The 25,000-nt window shown below is 46.5% G+C and overlaps 1 long non-coding RNA gene across 2 annotated transcripts in view; it reads left to right on the top strand.

Moving 5' to 3' along the window:
- The window catches only part of LOC121869076, a 113,097-nt gene that overhangs the window by 54,381 nt on the left and 33,716 nt on the right, over positions 1-25,000 (top strand). The gene's annotated exons all lie outside the window — the stretch shown is intronic.

Here is a 25,000-nt window from a genome sequence, read left to right on the forward strand (position 1 = left end):
AGAGTGCCAGGGAATGTTGTGCAACTATATCTTGCGCTAGTCAGGCCGCACCTCGATTATATGCGAACAGTTCGGGTGCCCCTATTATAGGAATGGATATAAATTCACTAGAGTCGGTGCAGCGAAAAGAATGACGAAATGATTCAGGCAAAGAAACCTTCCGCACCAGGATAGGTTAAAACTAAACTTGCATTCCTAGAAAAGACGAAAGAGTGCGAGGAATATGATAAAGTGATGTTAAGTGGTGAAAAGGGAATCAATAAAGGGATATAGATAAAGTTCTTATAATATCCGAGCAGGATAAGACTCCAGAGCAACAGTTCAAGTTGGATAAGTTTAGGTTTAGGAGATGAGAAGGGCTGGTTCACAAATGGGGTGGTGGACAGGTGGAACAAGTAACAACTTTGGCAATGGTGCTGGAACTCTGAAAGAAGTTTCAAAAGGAGGCTAAGACAGATTCGCCGGATGATAGAGGTAGTTACTCTCGACAGGGCTGCCATGCACAGAGCCAGCCTGTTGCAGACCTCCTTGACCCACTGTATATTCACCTACCTCACCTTACCTTCACCTCCTTATCGACACCATACCTGTAATTAGTATTTGTCTTCATAATTTTTCAGTTTAGTATTCTCCTCTCTCTCTCTCTCTCTCTCTCTCTCTCTCCTAATAACATGTTTTTCCCCTGCCTTAATCTCTCGCTTTAGTCTCTGTAATTACTGTGACCGACCGGCTGTTAGGTGTGTGTGTGTGTTCCCCAGGGCAACACCGATGTGATTGTGTGTGCTGTCAGGTGTAATGGATGGTGTGTGTATGAGAGAGAGAGAGAGTTCTTTTCTCTCTCTCTCTCTCTCTCTCTCTCTCTCTGTCATACAAATAGAGAGAGAGGGAGAAGAGAAAGATAGAAAGTGAGAGATTTGAGCAATTTTTCTCACACACACACACACACACACACACACAAATAGAGATTGTGTGTGTTTATTTTCCCTAGTGTACCCTTATTTTCCCTAGTGTACCCTTATTTTCCCTAGTGTACCCTTATTTTCCCTAGTGTACCCTTATTTTCCCTAGTGTACCCTTATATTCCCTAGTATTGCTTGTATTTCTCCTTGATTTTCCCCTAAACATTTCCCTATTCGTTACCGTATACCCTACCTTAATATTTCCCATCACTTCCCCTCATTTCCTTCACTTTTCCCCTTAATTTCCTCTCATTTCCCCCTTCATTTCTCCCTTCATTTCCCTTTCATTTTATGCAGGGAAATGTGTTTGAGTCAGTCAGCTGTTACGGTGATGGTGACGTCATTATCATAGCAACAATGACGTCACAGATCTCCTTAATGACGTCACAGATCACCTTAATGACGTCACAGATCTTCTGAATAATGACGTCGCAGATCTTAATAATGACGTCACAGATCACCTTAATGACGTCACATCACCAAAACAACAATGACATCACCTTACCATAACTTGACGTCACACATACCACAGACGTCAAACATAATGAAGTCATACACCATGAAGGTAATTAACAAAGATAATAATGTTAATTGTGTTTGATGGTAATAATAAAACTTTATCTGTCAGAGGAGAAAAGAAAACCGGATTTATAGCGGTGAAAAAAATGAGGAGTTTTTGTCGTAAAGAATCAAATGTTTAACTCATTTATGTTGTGTTGAAATAGGTTAATGTTAGTGTTAAAATAGGTTAATGTTAGTGTTGAAATAGGTTAATGTTAGTGTTGAAATAGGTTAATGTTAGTGTTGAAATAGGTTAATGTTAGTGTTAAAATAGGTTAATGTTAGTGTTGAAATAGGTTAATGTTAGTGTTAAAATAGGTTAATGTTAGTGTTGAAATAGGTTAATGTTAAATAGTGTTAAGGTTAAATTGTTTTGAAATAAGTTAATGATAGAGTGTTATGTTATATTGGCTTGCCGGTTATGTTAACTAGGGCGGGGTAGAGTTAACATGACGGTGTGGCAGCTTAAAGGTGTACTGAGCTAACTGCACCAGGGCGTGTGATGGTCCCTCTGTGGCGGTATACAGGGCTGGTATACATGTAAGGGAGATGGTATACATGTAAGGGAGGTGGTATACATGTAAGGGAGATGGTATACATGTAAGGGAGGATATACATATATTAATAATGGCTGCCCCTTGTGTACGAGGATGGCCGACCCAAGGGCCACCAAGGCGTGAATTTGTTTAAGGTGTAGAAGCTGTCACCAACACAACAACCACACCCTGAGTTAACGAGCTGTATGACCCAGTGTTTAAGGTGTAGAAAGCTGTCACCAACACAACAACCACGCCCTAAGTTAACGAGCTGTATGACCCAGTGTTTAAGGTGTACAAGCTGTCACTAACACAACAACCACACCCAGAGTTAACGAGCTGTATGACCCAGTGTTTAAGGTGTAGAAGCTGTCACCAACACAACAACCACGCCCTAAGTTAACGAGCTGTATGACCCAGTGTTTAAGGTGTACAAGCTGTCACTAACACAACAACCACACCCTAAGTTAACGAGCTGTATGACCCAGTGTTTAAGGTGTAGAAGCTGTCACTAACACAACAACCACACCCTAAGTTAACGAGCTGTATGACCCAGTGTTTAAGGTGTAGAAGCTGTCACTAACACAACAAACTACACCCTGAGTTAACGAGCCAGCACCCCAGTGTTTAAGGTGGGAAGCTGTCACTACCAACAAACCACAGCCTGAGTTAACGAGCTGCATGACCCAGTGCTTAAGGTGTAGAAGTTGGCACAACACAACCACACACCCTAGTTACCGAGCTGTATGATGTTTAGGTGCAGAAGCTGTCACAACCAACAACCACACCCTGAGTTAGAGCTGCATGACCCAGTGTTTAGGTGTAGAAGCTGTCGCCAACACAACAACCACCCTGAGTTAACAGGCTGTATGACCCAGTGTTTAAGGTGTAGAAGCTGTCGCCAACACCCACATCCTGAGTTAACGAGCTGTATGACCCAGTTTAGGTAAAGCTTCCAACACACCACACCTGATTAACGACCTGTGTTAGTGTAGAAACTGTCACCAACACAACAACCACACCATAACAGCTGCATGACCCAGTGTTTAAGGTGTGGCTGTCCCAACACAAAACCACACCCTGAGTTAACAGCTATGACCCAGTGTTTAAGGTGTAGAAGCTGTCAACACAACAACCACATCCTGAGTTAACGAGCTGTATGACCCAGTGTTTAGGTGTAGAAGCTGTCACCAACACAACAACCACACCCTGAGTTAACAGTTGTGACCCTGTGTTTAAGGTGTAGAAACTGTCAACAACCACACCCTGAGTTAACGCTGTATGACCCAGTGTTTAAGGTGTAGAACCAAACAACCACACCCTGAGTTAACGACTATGACCCAGTGTTTAAGGTGTAGAAGCTGTCACCAACACAACAACCACACCCTGAGTTAACGAGCTGCATGACCCAGTGTTTAGGTGTAGAAACTGTCACAACACAACAACCACACCCTGAGTTAACGAGCTGCATGACCCAGTGTTTAAGGTGTAGAAACTGTCACAACACAACAACCACACCCTGAGTTAACGAAGCTGCATGACCCAGTGTTTAAGGTGTAGAAGCTGTCGCCAACACAACAACCACCCTGAGTTAACGAGCTGCATGACCCAGTGTTTAAGGTGTAGAAGCTGTCGCCAACACAACAACCACACCTGAGTTAACGAGCTGCATGACCCAGTGTTTAAGGTGTAAGCTGTCGCCAACACAACCACACCCTGAGTTAACGAGCTGCATGACCCAGTGTCAAGGAATAGTCCGAGAAGACCGGACAACTCGCCAACTGCACTGGCTAACCATTACCCCGGAACACAAACAGATTATCATCCAGGTCCCCAATTACTACTGGGCTGGCGTCAGGAAACTTGTCCATAGTTTCACCCTGCCCTGGGATCGAACCGGGACCACTTTTTGCGAGGCGAGGATGTGGACCATGTAAGGTAGAAGATAAGGAGAGATTACCTTCATCTCGTGGGTGGTGGGAGGAGGGAGATAAGGGGGGAGGAGGCGAGTGTTGTGTAAACATATCCGGGATGTGTGTTGTGTGTGTATAAATAGAGTGTGTGCGCGTGTATATGTGTGTTTATGTGTGTATATATATGTGTGTGCGTGAGTATGTGTGTATATATGTGTGTGTGTGTGGGGGAATCTAAAATACGAAATTAAATAAAGCACCGTAAAATAAACAGCAGAAAATATATAAACAAACATGACGTCATTGATATGGGAAGTATGACGTCATTGTTAGGGGGATGTATGATGTCATTGTTATGGTGAAATATGACGTCACTCTACCCACGCTTGAAATTCTTGATTAAAAAGTTTCGTGTTAATTATTTTTTTTTATTGATTTACAGGTGATAACTGACACTAATTACCCCGGATTACACAGGTATATGTTATGTGCCATGTAATTGAATGTTTTAATAATGATAATGGTTGCCAGGTGTGAATTTAAGGTGTACTTGAGCCGGACAACTCACTAACTGCACTGGCTAATCGTTAACCTCGAATACGATCCGTAAATAAGTAACTTGCCCATAGTTTCGTTCTGTCCGGGGATCGAACCCAGGACCATTGGTTTGTGAGGCGAGTGTATTGACCACTATGTCTCAGTTCGTCATAATGATATTACAATGCAGTACCGCCATTTTTATACTCTCTCTCTCTCTCTCTCTCTCTCTCTCTCTCTCTCTCTCTCTCTCTCTCTCTCTCTCTCTCCCTCTCTCTCTCTCTCAAATCCCTCCACGTAAACATATTAAAAACAGATTTTCCTTAATCATCCTAACCTTATCACACACACACACACACACACGCACACACACACACACGCACACACACACACACACACACACACACACACACACACACGCACACGCGCCAACCGTCAAAACATTAATGACTCCAGTGTTTATTAACGCTCGGGGCGCCAATCTAATTTTAGCGAATTGAGTTGGCGCACAAGCTCATTTTCCCGCCAATATTATTACTGACGTTCGCTAAATTAAAAATCCGCCAAGTTAGGGCTAGTGTGTGTGATGTGGGTCCCTACTGTTATAATGAGGGGGGGAGGGGGAGTAAGTCTTGGAGGGGGTGATGGGGAGAATAGAGGAGTTGGAGGGTAACGCCAGCAGCCATGACTATCCCCTCCCCTCCCCTCCCCTCCCTCCCTCCCTCCCTCCCTCCCCTCCCTCCCTCACCTTTGACCTTACCTGCTCCTTCTACACGCTGAGGGGCACGGAGGGAAAATTGGAAGGAGTCTTTTTAAATTGAAGGAGAGAGGGAAGGATTGAAGGAAGGCGTTGGATGAGGGAAGGTGGGTGGAGGGAAGGAGGAAGGTGGAGGAAGGTGTGGGTGGAGGGAAGGTGTGGGGAGGAGAATGATAGAAGGACTGACAGCTATAGTACATGGAATAGGAAGGAAGAGAAGGAGGGGAGGGAGAGAGAGAAGCAAGAGGGAGGGAGAGAGAGGGAGAGAGAGAGAGGCAGCAACTGGCTATAGAGAGGGTAAGTCATTATACAGTATGTTGACCCACTCCCTGTATAATGTAGTGTGGATTACCTGTATAATGACCGTCCACACCTGTTCAATGTCCGTGGTGTGATTTAAGTACACCACACATCACCACCACCATCACCACACACCACACCACTACACCATCACCATCATACCACTACACCATCACACCACTACCACACACCACTACACCATCACCACACTACACCATCACACCACTACACCACCACCACACCACTACACCATCACACCACTGCCACACATCACTACACCATCACCACTACACCACCACACCATCACACCACTACCACACACCACTACACCATCACCACACCATCACCACCACACACCACATCGTTGAGGCAGCTCGTCACCACATCCCCCATGTATAATACCACACTCTTGCCGCAGCTGATCTGAAATTCATATATGTGGCGCCGAGGGATCCTGTTACCCGCCCCAGGTGTGTGGCGAGGACAGGTGTGTGTGACGAGGACAGGTGTGTGGCGAGGACAGGTGTGTGTGACGAGGACAGGTGTGTGTAGACATGTGTGTGTGTGGCGAGGACAGGTGTGTGGCGAGGTAGATGTGTTGCAGGTGTGACGAAAGACAGGTATCAAGTCAAGAAGAGAATTGTGTAGTTCATGGCAGAAAAAAAAAAGAGAGAGAGAGAGAGAGTTAATATACCATGGAAGATAATATAAGAAACCAGGGTAGCTCTCTCTCTCTCATTACATGCCATTATTCACTATCTTAATTTGTTCCTCTCATAATGGTGTGGTCAAGAGTCGGGCTGTCTGTGTCTGTCTGTCTGGCTCTCTGTCTCTCTCTGTCTGTCTGTCTGGTACTAAATCACCAATCGTAACAAGCCATGGTAACAGTTCGCATAGAAAACGGTAACATGAGACAGATTCCAGCGGTGACTAAATTAATATCCACTAACAATGTCTTTATTAGTTTGATGTTCACAATGCTATGATAATGTTTCGCTGGCTGGCTTTGTATATCCTTCAATGGTGATGTTTTTTTTACATTAATTACAGTTTTATTCGAGTTTTTATTTAATTATTTACATTTTTCGTTTTTTGTTTCCTTTTTTTATTATTAATTTTTTTCCTTATTTACATTTTTATTCGTTTCTATTTTACAATTTTATTCGTTTTTGTTTCATTATTTACACGTTTATTCCAGTTTTTATTTTATATTTTACATTTTTATTCATTTTTTACATTTTTAACCATGGACAGGCGTAGTTACTTTACATATATTTGTGTCGTAGTTATTCTATCATTTATGTCAGTTTTTTCCCTCTCGTGTTGTGTGTGTAACCACGACCTGGTGTGTTATTTATATACATACAGTATACATAGGGGGGGAGGGACAGCTGTGATTGGTTGGGTGTGGGCAGACATTGACCTCAGATGCGAGAGTAAAGTTCATGGGAAATAATGTATCGTTTATGGGAAATAAGTATCGTTCACGGGAAATAAGTATCGTTCACGGGAAATAAAGTATCGTCCATGGGAAATAAAGTATCGTCCATGGGAAATAAAGTATCGTTTACGGGAAATAAGTATCGTTCATGGGAAATAAGTATCATTGACAGAAAAATGAGTATCTTTTATGGAAAATAAGTCGTTCACGGGAAATAAGTATCGTTGACATGTAATAAAGTATCGTTCACCTGATAATTGGATGACTCTTAACACAACCTTACCTGTACTATGTAAATATCACCATTATCACCCATCTGTCATGTAATTAACAAGCTGTGATACGATGCTCCAATATTTGTTGATATAAGCAGTTAGGTTAGATTAGGTTACGGTTTGGTTAGGTTAGGTTAGATTAGATTAGATTAGATTAGGTGAGGTTAGGCTAGGTTATACTAAATTAGGTTAGGTTTGGTTAGGTTAGGTTGTAACATTATGCCAGCTGTGGTCTATATTAATTCCTGCCGCCAGTTATTGATGTTAGAATGGTGGTGTGGTGGCTGAGTGGATACAACTACTCACCTCCCGTCCTAAGGGTCGTTGGTTCGAGTATCCGTGACCCTTTACCTCTCATAGTGTTATCTGCTGTTTGACACAAGTGACACCTGTTGGTAAGTGTCATTCATACCCTCACTTGACACTTCATTATCATCTAGTGTCATTCATACCCTCACTTGACACTTCATTATCATCTAGTGTCATTCATACCCTCACTTGACACTTCATTATCATCTAGTGTCATTCATACCCTCACTTGACACTTCATTATCATCTACGTAGTGTCATTCATACCCTCACTTGACACTTCATTATCATCTAGTGTCATTCATACCCTCACTTGACACTTCATTATCATCTAGTGTCATTCATACTCTCACTTGACACTTCATGACACATATGACACAATGAATGGCACTAGACTGTGTGGGTAATGTGACTCATAACTCACCACACTAATGAGTTCAGTTAATTTGTTTATTTGCCAGTATTGTGCAGGTATGGTGTGGTGCGGGTATGATGTGGTGTGGGTATGATGTGGTGTGGGTATGATGTGGTGTGGGTATGATGTGGTGTGGGTATGGTGTGGTGCGGGTATTGTGTGTCGACCTGAGCGTGTTAGTCAAGAGGCACTGTGGCTTCCAAGGCTCTCCTGTGGTGTTTGTTGAGGAAGGAAAACACACACACACACACACACACACACACACACACACACACACACACACACACACACACACACACACACACTGTCATCACACACACACACACACACACACACACACACACACAGGCCTTCACACACACACACACACACACACACACACACACACACATTACCTCACACACACACACACACACACCTCACACACACACACACACACACACCTCACACACACACACACACACACACACACACACACACACACACACACACACACATACCTCACACACACACACACACACACACATTCACCAGCTGTGACTGACCTACATTAGTTAAATCATCTAGCTCCTTCCCTTCATGTCGCGTCATACATACACACAGACAGACAGGCGGACATTCTAGAAAGATAGGTCACTAGGGGGAGCAGAGGGTGGAGTATGAGACAGCCATCCATCCACAGCCATTCAGACAGCCATCCAGACACACAGACAGTAGCCTTGAGGGATGGGGTGCACCTTGAGAGAGCTGAAATAAACGTCAGAAATTGTGTGCTGTTTGCCAACCTTACAGGAAATTGAAGAGCCGCTGTTCCTCGTTCAGGCTGTATGACTTGGTGAGGATGGTGAGAGGGGGTAGTGGTGATGGTGGGAGTGGTGATGGTGGGGGTGGTGATGATGGTGAAGGTTGGGGTTGTGGTGGTGATGATGGTGATGATCGTGATCGTGGTGGTTGTGATGATGGTGATCGTGGTGGTTGTGATGATCGTGGTGGTGATGATGGAGGAAGTCTTACCTACACTATTGAACTAGCCAGCGTTACAAAATCTTTATCCATCCAGTTGAAACTTACTGGGAGATCCTACGAGTTTTAACCCTCTTCCAAGACCTCCCACAAGACCTAAAGACTACCCGACCCTCTTTCAAGACCTGGCGGGTGGTGAGGGGCGGGAGGGGGTGGTGAGGGGCGGGAGGGGGGAATTAGAGGACCAGGAAGGTATATTTTTGTTAGGTTTGGATGTGTGAGTATCGACCATAATTTAAAGGTGTGTAGGCAAGGCAGCTCATGGGCCCCCCCAGGTGTAGGTGTATAAAGGCGGAGGTGTGCGGAGGTGTATAGGCGAGGTAGTTCAGGTGTAGTGTGTGTGTGTGTGTGTGTGTGTGTGTGTGTGTAAGTGTAGGGTAGGTGTGTGTGTAAGTGTAGGGTAGGCGTGTGTGTGTGTAAGTGTAGGGTAGGTGTGTGTGTGTAGGTGTGTAGTGTAGGTGTGTGTGTAGTGTTGGTGTGTGTGTGTAACTGTAGTGTAGGTGTGTGTGTGTAGGTGTGTAGTGTAGGTGTGTGTGTGTAGGTGTGTAGTGTAGGGTAGATGTATAAGCTACCTGGCCCCTGTGTGGTGATCTGGGTGTGTCCTGTTTATTTTATTTTACATCTTTTCCCATTTTATCACCTGTTCCATCTTTTCATCTCTCTCTCTCTCTCCTCATCTACATTTCCGAGCCCTTGTCCTCCCTGTCTACTGCTACTCCCCACCCTCCCCCATGTAGCTCCTCCCTCCCCATGGTAGCTCCTCCCTCCCCATGTAGCCCTCCTCCCCCATGTAGCTCCCTCCTTTCCACAGCTCCTCCTCCCCATGTAGCCCTCCCTCCCCCATGTAGCCCTCCCTCCCCATGTAGCCCTCCCCTCCCCATGTAGCTCCTCCCTCCCCCACGTATTCTTCCCTCCCCATGTAGCCCTCCCTCCCATTTGGCCTCCCTCCCCCATGTAGCTCCCTCCTCCCCATGTAGCTCCTCCCTCCCCATGTAGCCCTCCCTCCCCCATTTGGCTCCTCCCCTTCCATGTAGCCTCCTCCCTCCCCATGGAGTTCCCTCCCTCCCCACCTAGCCTCTCTAATTCTCTACTCCCCACCTCTTCTCTCCCTCTTCTCAGTTTGGTGTGCGTGGGAGGAGAGGAGGGGAAGAGGGAGGGGTGAGCAAGAGGTAAGGAGGGGAGGAAGGGTGAGGGGAGGGGTGAGGGGGGTGTGTGTGTCAGACCTCTGTGACATGTAGCATATACCAATATGTTGTCTACTTGACCGAAAAATGAAAAACCAAAGAGTTCTGTTCTATTGTGTGGTGGTGATAGTGGTGGTGATAGTGGTGGTGGTGGTGGTGGTGATAGTGGTGGTGGTGGTGGTGGTGCTAGTGGTGGTGTTGGTGGTGGTGCTGGTGATAGTGGTGGTGGTGGTGGTGGTGGTGGTGGTGGTGATGGTGGTGTTAGTGGTGGTGGTGGTGGTGATAGTGGTGGTGGTGATAGTGGTGGTGGTGATAGTGGTGGTGTAGTGGTGTTAACAGAATGTGTTGAATACCCTGAAGTAAAGTGTGCATATGATCAACCTTCCTTCCTTGCTTCCTTCCTTCCTTCCTTCCTTCCTTCTTTCTTTACTTCTTGATTTTCTCCTCTCTTTCTGTTCTTTCTTTTCTTCCTTCCTGCCTTCCCTCCTTCCTTCCTTCCTTCTTTCCTTCTTTCCTTACTTTCTTCTTCCTTCCCTCCCTCTCTCCTTCCTTCCTTCCTGAGAGAGAAATGAGAAAGAGAGAGAAGGGAATATGGGACAGACGGAATGAAGAGGAGAGTAAGTAAATAAGGAAAGAGGAAGAGGAGGAAGAATATGAGAGGAGGGGAGAGAGAGAGAGAGAGAGAGAGAGAGAGAGAGAGAGAGAGAGAGATGAGGAATAGAAGAGGAATGGTTGGTAGAAGACAATTGATGAATAGAATAAAGGAAAGAGAGGGAGGGAGGGAGAGACCATCCCATCTTAGTCAGTTTCCGTTCCATTGTTACAACTCACCGCCAGACGATCCTTAGGGAGATGGAACGGGAGAGGAAGGGACAAGAGGGAGATGAAATAGAAAAGAAAAATGCGGAATAATGAACACACACACGAGAGAGAGAGAGAGAGAGAGAGAAACAGAAAAGAGAAAGATAAAAAGAGAGGCATTGAGAATAAAAGATAAAGGAAAAAGGGAGAGAGAGAGCAGCAACAGGGAGAATTGGTGTGTGGAGAGAGAGAGAGAGAGAGAGAGCAGCAACAGGGAGAACAGGTGTGTGTGAGAGAGAGAGAGAGAGAGAGAGGAGAGCAGCAACAGGAGAATTGGTGTGTGTGGAGAGAGAGAGAGAGAGAGAGAGAGAGCAGCAACAGGGAGAACAGGTGTGAGAGAGAGAGAGAGAGAGAGAGAGAGAGAGAGAGAGAGAGAGCAGCAACAGGGAGAACAGGTGGAGAGAGAGAGAGAGAGAGGAGCCGCCAAGCTGTTGCCTGTTGCTGCTGTCCCAGGCTTAAAGCAGACAGGCCGGACCCTCCCCCCCTGCCCTGCTCTGGGTGGCGGCTTTGTGGGCGGGTGGCAGGTCGCATGGCTGGCTGGGTGGGGGTGGGTGGAGGTGGTAGGGCACGCTCTGGACAGGCTTGTGGGTGGGAGGATAACTGCATGTAAAGACTGGTGGGTGGATATTGGATGGGTGGTAGCTGGGTGGGTGGGTGGGTTGGTGGTTGGTAACATAACCCACCCTCAAAAATTCACCTGGGTCGTTGATTGGGTTAGATTAGGTTAGGTCAGGTCAGGTCAGGTCAGGTCTTGTTTGGGTTGGTTACACAGGATGTAAGGGGGTGCCCAATTAACTAGCCTTCTCGGGGGCAATCTAAAAAAATCTATCCTAAGGTTTACATTGAGATTAGGTTAGGATTACGTTAGATTTGGTTAGGTTAGGTTAGGTTAGGTTAGATTAAGGTTAGTTTAGGTTAAATGAGATAAGTTTAGGTTAGGATTACGTTAGATTTGGTTAGGTTAGATTAAGGTTAGATTAGGTTAAATGAGATAAGATTAGGTTAGGACTACGTTAGATTTGGTTAGGTTAGGTTAGATTAAGGTTAGTTTGGGTTAAATGAGATAAGATTAGGTTAGGACTACGTTAGATTTGGTTAGGTTAGGTTAGATTAAGGTTAGTTTAGGTTAAATGAGATAAGATTAGGTTAGGACTACGTTAGATTTGGTTAGGTTATGTTAGAGGCGGTAGATTTTTCCACCATTTATTATTCAAGTCTTTATTCGTTAATTCATCTTCCTGTTTATTTAGTGTTTATTCTTTATCCCATTGTTGTCTCTCTCTCTCTCTCTCTCACACTTGACATTCTCTCCGTCTCTCTTCATATTCTCGTAACCTAACCTAACCTAACCTCCTCTTTCTATTTCAGGTAAGTGTGCGTGTTGACCTAGGTACTGACCTGTGTGACCTGTGATTGCGGACCAGGTAACATGTTAAGCCCACCAGGAGGCACTGTACTCAACCACCTTCACTCCCCCATCGGTAAAGTCAGGTGCCCGAAGGAGTTAACTGTGTCCAATATGTGTCGGTATGTATCACCAAGTGTCCTCAGTATGTATCGCCGTGGTTGTGTGTGTTATTTGGTGATGTGTGGATTAAGTTAGTGTTTCAATAAAGGTTTATGAGAGTATTAAGTTATATAGTGTAGTGCTCTCTCTCTCTCTCTCTCTCTCTCTCTCTCTCTCTCTCTCTCTCTCTCTCTCTCTCTCTCGTTGATTGCTCCTTTCAGTGAATTTAAATGTCCACCTCTACGCCTCTTCCCCCTTCCCTTCCCTCTTCCCCTTCCCCCTCCTCTCCCCTCCCCACTGAGAATAAACTACAGACTAGAGTAGTACCAATTTAGTCTCCCAGTCCACTTGAATCTCTCTCTCTCTCTCTCTCTCTCTCTCTCTCTCTCTCTCTCTCTCTCTCTCTCTCTCTCTCTATCTTTCCCCCTCCTCCTCCTCCTCCTCCTCCTCCTCCTCCTCCTTCCCCCTCCTTCCCTCCCTCCTCCTTCATCTCCCTCCTTCCTTCATTCCTCCTTCACCTCCCTCCTCCTTCATCTCCTCCTCACCTCCCTCCTCCTTCATCCCTCCTCCTCCTCCTTCATCTCCTCTCTTCCCTCCCTCATCTCCCTCCTCCTCCTTCACCTCCCTCCTCCTTCATCTCCTCCTCCTGGCCGTCTTGCTCAGCCAATTAAGTCACCTGATATAAATGGAGGGAGTCGGTGTGGTGACCTGTGAAGGGGGTTAAACCAGAAGGGAGGAGGGAGGAGGGAAGGAAGGAGGAGGAGGAGGAGAGGAGGAGGGAAAGAGGAGGAGGGAGGAAAAGAAGGAGGAGGAGCAGGAGGAAAAAGGGAGCAGAGGGAGAGAAGGAGGAGGAGGAGCAGGAGGGAAGAGAGAGGAGGAGGAGGAGAAGGAGGAGGAGGAGGAGGGAGGAAGGAGGAGGGAGGAGGAGGAGGGGAAGAGGAAGGGAGGGGAGGAGGAAGAGAGAGGAAGAGGAGGGAAGAGAGAGGAAGAGAGGAGGAGGAGGAGGGAAGAGGGAGGAGGAGCAAAAAAAAAAAAAAAGAGGAGAGGAGGACGAAGTACTGGACAGCTGGTTGAGAATTGAGTGCAGAAATTTGGACACTCGTATTTTTCTTGGAAGAGGAAGAGAGGAGAGGAGGAAGGGAGGGGAAGAAATAGTAGTAGGAGGAGAGGGAGAGAGGAAGAGATCTTTATTAAGAGATCAAGATATTTAAACAGAGATATTTGTAGAGACAGATATATATATAGACAGGACTGGGACACAAACAATGGGTTCTCTCACTGTCAAAGCAAAGAGTTGGGTAAATTACTGGTGACTTATTGACAGACAGACAGACACACACAGACAGACAGACAGACACACACACAGACAGACAGACAGATAGATTCACCCACTCACCAAAATTGACAACCAGACAAATTGGGTGAGATGGACCAGTGTTGTGTGTGTGTGTGTGTGTGTGTGTGTGTGTGAGAGAGTTGATGCCATGTTGATTTAAAGGAAAATATAGACACTAATCAGAGAATGAAATCTAATAAAATGATAAGGAAATGAAAATGTAAATTGAAATGTATGTAAATGAAGATGAATTTAGATAAGTGAAAAATAAGAAGGTAAATATATATAGTGTCATGTGTAGTGTCATGTATAGTGTCATGTATAGTGTCATGTGTAGTGTCATATAGTGTCATGTGTAGTGTCATGTATAGTGTCGTGCGTAGTGTCATATAGTGTCATGTATAGTGTCATGTATAGTGTATGTAGTGTCGTGTGGTGTTGAGGGAGAGGCAGGGTGATGAGGTGTGGTGATGACACAGGTGAGGTGCTGGTGTTAATTAACTCACCTGTCTGCAGAACCCCAGTACTGTGATCACTACTGTCCCGCCACCATACCCGTCACCACACTGCCACCATCACCACACCCAACACCACACCCAAACTCACATAAATGTCTCTCAATTGTGGGTGAGAGATGGCGCAAACTTACCTCACTACACAACGCAACTGAGGGGTTAGGTTAGGTTAGGTTAGGTTAGGTTAGGTTAGGTTAATTGAGGAGTTACATTTCACAAAAGTTCCTACGTTTCTAATTGGTCATCAAAGAACCAATCTCTTGTTAGGTTAGGACACAAAGATCGATTCCCCCAAATGTCCTTCAGTTCAATTTTCCTGTTAAATTGATCCTACGACTGACAAATTGTTCACTAAAGTTCAATTTTCTTCCCTTGTGCAAAATTTATCGTGTGTGTGTGTGTGTGTGTGTGTGTGTGTATCTGTGTGTCTATGTGTCTGTCTGTCTGTCTGTCTGTTTGCCTGTCTTTTCTGTGTGTGTGTGTGTGTGTGTCTGTCTGTCTCACTGTCTGTGTGTCTTGAGTATTTTCCTGAGCCATATTTCTCAATAGTTTCTGTAGCCAATATTATGTTTCTTATTGCTTTGTTTCTCATCAGTTGATTAATTTCTCAAACTTGTGCAGAAGTCGAAGATAAAAGTACATATTGGTCCCTGTGTGTGTGTGTGTGTGTGTGTGTGTGTGTGTGTGTGTGTGTGTGTGTGTGTGTGTGTGGTTGTGTGGAGAGGAGTGAGAGGGAGGGTAAGGGAAGGAGAGGGAGGGAGTGAGGGAGAGAGAGGAGGAAGAGATGAGGGAGAGAGAAGGGAAAAGGGAGAGAATATTTTAGTTTCTCCCTTTAGGTTCTAATTAATTCCCGAAGAAAACACAACCATACATACATACATACATACATACATACATACATACATACATACATACATACATACATACATACATACATACATACACACAACCACAGTGCCCACCTACATACTGTACATGCATACATAAATACATACACATGAACGTATAATAATCGTGAATAATAATAATAATAATAATAATTAGAAGACAAGTTAGTTATTGTAGTGGTTGTAGATTATTTTGTGTAGTTTGGTAGGTGTTTAACAATTGATAACTAATAATGATAACAATAACATCAATAACACAACCACCACCACACCATCATACCAACAATCACAATCACTACCAAATCCAACACTACCAACCACCAAATCTGCCAATCATGAAATCACAAAATCACATACAACATACCATACCACCACCACCCACACAACAACAACAACAACAAATTTAATATCCCAACATAAACATTGCTTAAGATAAGATAAACATCCAGGTGAACTCATATAAATAAATAATAAACACACTAATGAAAGAGGAGATAAGGTAATGTAGATAATGGGGAGATACATTAACGTAGAGTAATTGGAGGAATACGTGATAAAGGCAGGAGAAGGTATAAATATTGGCCAGTTAATCATCATCATCATCATCTCCTCCTCCTCCTCCTCCTCCTCCTCCTCCTCCTCCTCCTCCTTCCTCCACCACCTCTCCTCTCACTATAAAGGAGGTGGTGGAGGCTGCCTACGAGAAACCCATGGTGTTGAGGGCTGATGCATACTGTGCACTGTATGTGTACTGTCTCCTCACCACCTGTCTTCCTCACCACCTGTCTCCCTCACCTGTCTCCTCACCACCTGTCTTCCTCACCACCTGTCTTCCCCACCACCTGTCTCCCCCACCACCTGTCTCCTCACCACCTGTCTCCCCTCACCACCTGTCTTCCCCTACCCACCTGCCTTCCTCACCACCTGTCTCCCCCACCACCTGTCTCCCCACCACCTGTCTTCCTCACCACCTGTCTCCCCACCACCTGTCTCCCCACCACCTGTCTCCTCACCACCTGTCTTCCTCATCACCTGTCTTCTCACCACCTGTCTCCCTCACCACCTTCTCTCACCACCTGTCTCCCCACCACCTGCCCCTCACCACCTGTCTTCCCACCACCTGTCTCCCTCACCACCTGTCTTCTCACCACCTGTCTCCTCACCACCCTCTCACCACCTGTCTTCCTCACCACCAGGCGGCCAAATGTCTCAGAGCGCTGCATTACAGCTGCATTGATCCGACACCGTTACTGTATTACCGCTGCCTGCTCCTGCCTACTACCGCTGCCTGCTCCTGCTCCCACTGACGCGGTGTTGCATACTGAACTGTTCCATGGTTGTTCAGGGCGCCGGTGTACTGTTCATATTGCATTTGTTTTGTTCAGGGTGGAAATAAATTGCTATCCAGGTTGAAGTTCCATTGTTCAGGTGTTAATTTACGGGTTATGTAGTGGAGATTATTAAACCTTATCTGACAACACTCTGAGTGGTGATGTGTGTATTTACGTGTTATATAGTCGAGATTATTAAACCTCTTATCTGATAACACACTGAATGCCTGTATGTTTATGTCCGGGTTGCGAAGGCGTGTTTTTTATCCATTACGTGATCTGTATATACTGTCCGCTAGAGTGGCAATATTCCGGGTTACATCGTCGGGATTTTCATAATGTTTAGAGCGGGTTACATTAGTCAGCGATTCGGTAACCTAACATAACATAACATAACCTAACCTAATTTAATCTGCTAGAATCTTAACCTAACCTAACCGAACTCAACCTAACCTAACCTAACTCAACCTAACCTAACCTAACTCAACCTAACCTAACCTAACCTAACCTAACCTAACCAGAAATGTACAGTTGACACACCTGGTGGTCATTAACCTGTGCAGTGGCTCATAAGGAAGGGGGCTGTAGTGTGTGTGTGTGTGTGTGTGTGTGTGTGTGAGGAGGAAGAGGAAGGTCACGTGCCAAGTGTGGTGGTGAGAGATAGAGAGAGAGATAACTGAGAGAGACAGAGAAAGAGAGGGGTTAGTCTGAGAGAGAGAGAGAGAGAGAGACGGACAGAGAAAAAGGCAGAGAGAGAGAGATTGAAAGAAATTAAGAGAGTGAGAGAGAGAAAGAGAGAGAGTTTATAACACTTAACGTCTTACACGGTGGTGGTAAGTTCAGGGAAGCCATTGTAGTGTGTGTGTGTCTGACCTCCCCCTCTTCCTCACACCCCTCTCTCACACCCCTCTCCACCCCTCTCACACCCTCTCTCTCCACCCCCCCTCTCACCCCCCCTTGCCTCGGTGTGGTTGGCATTCAAAAAAAATTCCTGGAGTCAATATTTATTCTCCTTTACATCAAGACATAATTTCCTTAAGTTTAGTTTTCCAGTCGAGTCTCTGGACATTTTCGACGCCATTATCACCCTGTTGGTCAGGTGGGTGTGTTGTCACGTCACTCAGAGGGGGGGGGGGTAGGAGCACCTGAAGATTCAACACCCTAGTTTATTTCTCCTGATTATTGTGCACCCTAATAGTAGTATGCAGTTGGGTGTGAGGCAGGGTGTGTGTGGTAGGGTGTGTGGAGCAGGGTGTGTTAGAAAGAGTGTGTGGCAGGGTGTGTGGTAGGGTATGAGGCAGGGTGTGTGTGGTAGGGTGTGAGGCAGGGTGTGTGTGGTAGGAGTGTGAGCAGGGGGTGTGTGGGGTCTGTGTGGAGCAGGGTGTGTAGAGAGTGTGGGGCAGGCTGTGGTAGGGGTATGAGGCAGGTGTGTGTGGTAGGGTGTGTGGGCAGGGGTGTGTAGAGTGTGTGGCAGGCTGTGTGGTAGGGTGTGGGGCAGGATGTGTGTGGCAGGGGTGTGTGGTGGGGTGTGAGGCAGGGTGTGTGTGGTGGGGTGTGTGGAGCAGGGTGTGTGGAGCAGGGTGTGTGGTAGGGTGTGAGGCAGGGTGTGTGGCAGGGTGTGCTGGTGCCACGACATAGCCACAAACAAGAGGTCATTATTAACCAACTCACATTACTACTGACCTGCCATTATCCTGTAGTGGCTTGATGCAATGTCTCGCACCATTATCTGGATCTTGGCGCCTTTAAACAGCCTTGAGTCTCTTGTGGTACTTGAAAACAACACGTTGCCTCTATTTACTGTGTGCGTGTGTGCGTGCGTTTGTGCGTGTGTTATAGAATTTTTCTCTCTTTCTCTATCACCACCATTACCACCAACCACCACTATCACCACCACTACCATCACCACCATACCACCACCATCACCACCACTATCACCACCCAACCACCACTACCACCACTATCACACCACCACTACCCCTCATCATTATATGCAGGCTCTCTCGGTACAACAAAAGACACCATATTTTTTATTACACTGAATGCAGCTCTCTCTCTCTCTCTCTCTCTCTCTCTCTCTCTCTCTCTCTCTCATATTTTACCCGTTTAATGCTTTACGCTCGTTAAGTAATGCCTCTTAGGGTAGTTCATTGATATCTTCGTGTAATTGGCAGTTAGGGGTTAACAGTTGTGAGACGGGACGAGACCAAACGAGACGAGAGGGTAGTTGACTCTCACCTGAAGCCATTACTCATTTATTACGGCCAGAGAGAGAGAGAGAGAGAGAGAGAGAGAGCACAGGGAGGGAGGAGCAACGGTGTGTATGTGCGTGTGTGTGTGTGTGTGTATGTGCAGCAGCTTCCGGTGTTTACACATGTCTCTCGGGAACTTATTAACGGCAACTTAATTTAGCGCTGAACTCCAATTGCGTCTCATTCCTCGCGGTAATAAACTGCCGTAAACACACAGTAGGAATGTATCTGTTTGTTCCTTGTTTATTATCCCCCCTGTGTTTGTTTATCACCACGAGAGATGTGTGTGTCTGTCTGTGTACCTAACCTAACCTAATACAGACAGACAATCACATCTTTAGGCTGGGTGGCGAGGCGGGACAGCTTCTCTCTCCTTGATGACAGGTCGCGCGTTCGATCCCCCCTCCACTCTCTCTTGTTGTGAGTGTATGATGACTGTATGGTGACTGTTGTGAGTGTATGATGACTGTATGGTGACTGTTGTGAGTGTATGATGACTGTATGGTGACTGTTGTGAGTGTATGGTGACTGTTGTGAGTGTATGATGACTGTATGGTGACTGTTGTGAGTGTATGATGACTGTATGGTGACTGTTGTGAGTGTATGATGACGGGTGAATGTATGGTGAGGATGTCTAATCTTTACGTGATTCATTTTTTTACTGCATATTTCTGCTACTTAACTGAGCATCCACCCCTGCCGCCCACACTCTATTACCGCCCATTGTCTGCCACCCGCCCACCTGCCCATCTTTGCTTTTCTCTCGCTATTTAAGGAACCAATTCGCTATTACCGCCCATACCACCCACCACCACCCACCACATACCACCACATACCACCACACCACCACCACACACCACCACATACCACCACCCACCACCACATACTGCCACACCACCACATACCACCCACCACTCAGGTCCCCACCCACCCGGTCCAATCTCCAACATAATCACCCAATTCATTCCATCCACACGTGAGCTGCTGCCGCCCAGGCCTAATTCACACCCACCCCTGCCACCCATCCACTCCCCCCACCCACCACCTGCCACCCAACCCACTACCCCTCCACCACCCTGCCACCCATCCCACTACCCCACACTCCCCTACCACCCACTGCCACCCACCCCACACTCATACCACTGCACACCCAACCCACCCCACACTCATACCCCCACCCACCACCCCCCACACCACCCCTGCCACCCATATCACTCATCTTTCAACCCCCCCTTTCCCCTCCTCTCCAATGCAAGCCAGACAAGAGGGGTAGCCCCCTGTTGCCTGGGGGTGTGTGGGCGGGGGGGGTGAGGGAAGTTGAGGTGAAATGGTCATCAGATTTATGGAGCGTGACTTGTGTATGAGAGAGAGAGAGAGAGAAGAGAGAGAGAGAGAGGAGGGAATCATAAAACTGCCATGATTTATCCGGACTTGGTGAGAATTAATCGATTATCCGGACTGGGGATTATCCGGATTTGTACCGATTTTCCGGACGTGGCAGAAAATTAGCTGATTTTACGGATTTGTCGAGAATTAACCGATTATCCGGACTTGGTGGGAACGCCGGAGTTGTCAATGGCACGAAATTAGAAGTTTTTAATTAGTAGTTTTCTTATCGGACGCCGGAGTTGGGGGACAAGTGGCCGGTTATGAGAGAGAGAGAGAGTCACTCGGTTAATTCATGTATCCATATAGCTGACTGATGCAGGTAGCTACTGTTATGGTCCATGCCCCCCCGTGTTGAGCAATACATAATAACAAGGTCTCTTGTCCGGCTCTGTTAGATCCGGCTCTCACACATCGGGTGTTAGATCCGGGTGTTAGATCCACACGGTGTTAGATCCGGCTCCCACACGGTGTTAGATCCGGCTCCCACACGGTGTTAGATCCGGCTGTCACACGGTGTTAGATCCGGCGCCCACACGGTGTTAGATCCGGCTCCCACACGGTGTTACCTCACTTCCTGCAGTTGGAGTGAGAGAACACATTAGTTGTTAAGTCTCAGTGTAATTATCACACCATCTTGTGGCACAGCTTAAGTGTAGCAGTTAGTTCGCCACCAGTTAGGGGAGACCCTTAACTGAGGAACCTTTGAGAATCCGGTTGCTGCCTCCCGTGTCCGGTTGTCAGCGTGACGTCATAAAACAAGGTAAGGGTTTTCTGATAAGATTAAATTCCTTTGTTCCGGTTCTGAACATCTTCCTTTGTCCGGTACAGCGAGAGGCTTTGTTCCTCTGGTTTATCGGATAAGCCAGTCGGCATTGGGTTGGTATTTTTCCGGTTAAGCGAGATGTATTGGGTGGATTATTAATTCGTTTAAGCGTACTTGATCTGTTGGTTCGGTTACGCAAGAGCCGTTGGTGATGTATTATTTCGGTTAAGCGAGAGTAGTTTGTGGTCTTTTTCGGTTAAGCGAGAGTAGTTAGTGACCTATTGCGGATAAGCGAGAGACATTATCAGGCCACTCTGTCGGTTGAACGAAAAGTCGATACTTGGGTCTGGTTGAGAACCGTTATTAGTCCGTTAAATCGGTTACGTGAGGTCCGATATTGAGCCGATATTTACGATACCTTGGGTTGACGTGTCGGGGGAGGGGAGTGGCCGGGTAAGTGAAGGTATCCGGTTATTATTATTTCTTTTATCCGGATCACATATATAACTGTATCTGACAACGCTTTATATAACTGGCTTCATACACACACACCTAACTGTATATCTGACTGGTGTTTTAACTGTAGACATAACTGGCATCGTACACACACCTGAATCTATACCTGACATGAAGTATACAATAAAAACAAACTCCTAACACTAACAAAAACAACAACAATAATAACAATAACAATAACAACAACAACAATAACAACAACAATAACAACAAGAACAACAACGACAATAACAACAACAACAACAACATAAACAAGGAACTAAAAGGAAACTAACCCACAGTGAGAGAGAGAGAGAGAGAGAGAGAGAGAGAGAGAGAGAGAGAGAGAGAGAGAGAGAGAGAGAGAGAGAGAGACGCCCACAAACATCCTGGATGAGTCAGTCGACGTGGCATATACACACGCTGACGTCATCAATTGAGCTGTAGAAAACGGGACGTGGCAGGAGACAGGGTGTGGTAGAATACAGGGTGTGGTTGGAGACTAGATTTAGAGGTCATATCAGGGGGTGTGGCGGTAAATAGGGTGTGGCTGGGGACTAGATTAAGAGGTTATATCAGGGGGTGTGGCGGGAAACAGGGTGGTTGGGGGTTCGTTGTAGGCAGGGGTATTCTCTCTCTCTCTCTCTCTCTCTCTAACGAAATGTGGAAGAGGCAGAAAGAGGAGAAGAAGAAAGATAAGAGGAACAGTGAGAAGAGGGAGAGAGGGAGATGAAAGGGTCGAGACAGGAAATTAATAAAAGGGGTGTGAAGGAAGGCAGGAAGGGTAAAGGAGGAGGAGGTGAGAAAAAAACGAAGAGGGGAGGAAGACAAAGTGGAGAAGAGTAAACACATTACAGTATTAGGGAAGCAGAGAGAGAGAGAGAGAGAGAGTTGTGTGTGTGGCAGGGGGGAGGTAGGCAGGGGAGGGGTAGTGGCAGGGAGGTAGTGGCAGGGGATGGTAGGCAGGAGGGGTATTGGCAGGGGAGGGTAGGGCAGGAGGGGTAATGGCAGGGGAGGGGTAGTGTCTCATACACCCCACCACCCAGTCACCCAACCTAACCTACACTACACATAAAATCACTACACATCACTATACAACACCATCATCACTACACCGGCATTAGAGCCTTCACTATATTATGTAAAGGGTCGAATATAAAGTTATCCATCCATGTAACATTTGACTCCAGTTATATCCATCAACACTATGGCTGGTGACCCTGACGTGGAGATCACCAGAGAGTACTTCCCGAGGCTGGGTAACACACGCTCCATATTTAACCACGAGGCGGCCATGATCACCAACACCAAACTAACACTGGGTCAACGGTGCCAAATGTCCCACGTCGACAACTCCCTGACCTGGAGCCCGGATATGGCATACTGCTGTACCATACCACTGTTTCTGGGACCCCGTGGGCGCCTGGACTACCTTTCGGGGACGATGGATTTATACACGTGACGGCTCTCTGGCGCGGCCTGGACGGGGAGTTGGACAGTGAAGGGACAGGCGTAGCTGGTTACTAGCCGGGAGTGATGGATGCTGTCCTAAGATCCGGTAGTATGTGTAGCTGTCAGTACTTCTCTCTGGCCTTCTTGTCTTACGTTGCCAACCATCTCGACATCCCCACCGTGTGCCTCCTGGGGATCTTTGAGACCTTGAAGGGTTATCCCTCTGAGGAGCGAGCCGTCCAAATGGTGCAGGGGCTCGTGGCTCGGGCTGACCTTCCCTGGTGGCTTCATTGTTTACTGACCTGAGGACATACATGCCCCCTCTCACACTCCCACAACCTATACCTCCCCACACTCAAGCTCTCCACAACCTACCTCCCCACAATCAAGCTCTCCACAACCAAGCTCCCCACAATCAAGCTCTCCACAACCTACCTCCCCACAATCAAGCTCTCCACAACCTACCTCCCACAATCAAGCTCTCCACAACCTACCTCCCCACAACTGCTTCCACAACCTACCTCCCCACAATCAAGCTCTCCACAACCAAGCTCCCCACAATCAAGCTCTCCACAACCTACCTCCCCACAATCAAGCTCTCCACAACCTACCTCCCCACAACAAGCTCCCCACAACCAGCCTCCACAACCTACCTCCCCACAATCAAGCTCCCCACAACCAAGCTTCCACAACCAAGCCCCACAACTAAGCTCTCCACAGCCTACCTCCCCAATAAACTAAGCTCCCCTACAACCTACCTCCCATAACCAAGCTCTAATAACTGCTCTCCACAACCTACCTCCCCACAATCAGCCTCCACAAACTAAGCCCCACAACCAAGCTCTCCACAAACTAAGCTCCCCCACAACCAAGCTCCCCACAACTAAGCCCACAAACTAAGCCCCACAACCTACCTCCCACAATCAAGCTCCCCACAACCAAGCTCTACAAACTAAGCTCCCCACAACCAAGTTCCCCACAACCAAGCTCCCCCACAACCAAGCTCCCCCACAACCAAGTTTCCCTACAACTAAGCTCTCCACAGCCTACCTCCCCACAAACTAAGCTCCCCACAACCTACCTCCCACAATCAAGCTCCCTTAACCGCTCCCCACAACCAAGTTCCCACAATCGCAGCCCCCATCCAAGTTCCCCACAACCAAGCTCCTCACAACCTACCTTCCCACAATCAAGCTTCCCTCACAAACTGCTGTCCAGAAAACGCCCATGCCAAGTTCTATGAGAAGGAGAGGAAAAGGCGAAGAGAATGAGATGGACAGAGTAGACGACTCGAGGTAGACAGATGACCTTGTAAACACGACGGACAGGAGAATGAGATGGACAGAGTAGACGACTCGAGGTAGACAGATGACCTTGTAAACACGACGGGCAGGAGAATGAGATGGACAGAGTAGACGACTCGAGGTAGACAGAAGACCTTGTAAACACGACGGGCAGGAGGTAGTGTGAGGGCTGACTCCTGTAGACACTGTAGTAGGTGATGATGGCCGTCTCCCTCACTAAACTTACACAAGAGGCTGGTCAACATGTAAATCTCCCCCCTCCCCCCACATACACCTATTAGAAGGTGACGTAATGGACGGAAGATTGAAGTTTGATCAAGAATTAATTATTTGTTTGTTATATATCACGTTTAATGGATGTAATTAGTTATAAAATTGTTATAATTATTATTTTTTATTTGATGTACTTATACTTTATACACACACACACACACAATAGTCAACATAGGTAACAAAACACCTGTGTACTGCACCTGTTATCTCCTTCCCATTTTGCTCTTTTCTAATTCTCCCCAAGCCTCTGCCTCCTCCTCCCCGGTCATCACACTCCATCACTCAATATTTTCGCGAATAAAAATGAAGTGTTTGTTATCATGTTCCCAAGCTATAATAGTGGTAGTAGTTGTTGTTGATGTAGTAATTTGGGTTGCTGATGTAATAGTTGTTATTGTAGAGTAGTAGTAGTAGTTGTTGTTATT

The sequence above is a fragment of the Homarus americanus genome, unplaced genomic scaffold (assembly GCF_018991925.1).
Source record: "Homarus americanus isolate GMGI-L3 unplaced genomic scaffold, GMGI_Hamer_2.0 scaffold24694, whole genome shotgun sequence".
NCBI lineage: Eukaryota > Metazoa > Arthropoda > Malacostraca > Decapoda > Nephropidae > Homarus > Homarus americanus.